The sequence below is a fragment of the Cariama cristata genome, unplaced genomic scaffold (genome assembly GCF_000690535.1).
Source record: "Cariama cristata isolate BGI_N322 unplaced genomic scaffold, ASM69053v1 scaffold23689, whole genome shotgun sequence".
NCBI classification, from domain to species: Eukaryota; Metazoa; Chordata; class Aves; order Cariamiformes; family Cariamidae; genus Cariama; species Cariama cristata.
Window position 1 is genome coordinate 1 of NW_009634385.1, and position 207 is coordinate 207.

Below are 207 nucleotides of genomic sequence, written 5' to 3' on the forward strand. Positions count from 1 at the left end.
ATATAAAGTATAATAATAAATTAGGCTTTTTATTTCTGTGGCGTAATCATTATGCTAGATACCGCAGAGATGACAAAACTAAAGAGCTGGAAACGCTTGTGTGTGATCGTGGTCGTTTCACAGTTCTTTTCATGACCAAAAGCACTGTGACCCGTAGGTAACACGGATCAGTATGTGAGGCACCACCGTGCAGTAACCCACCGAGGC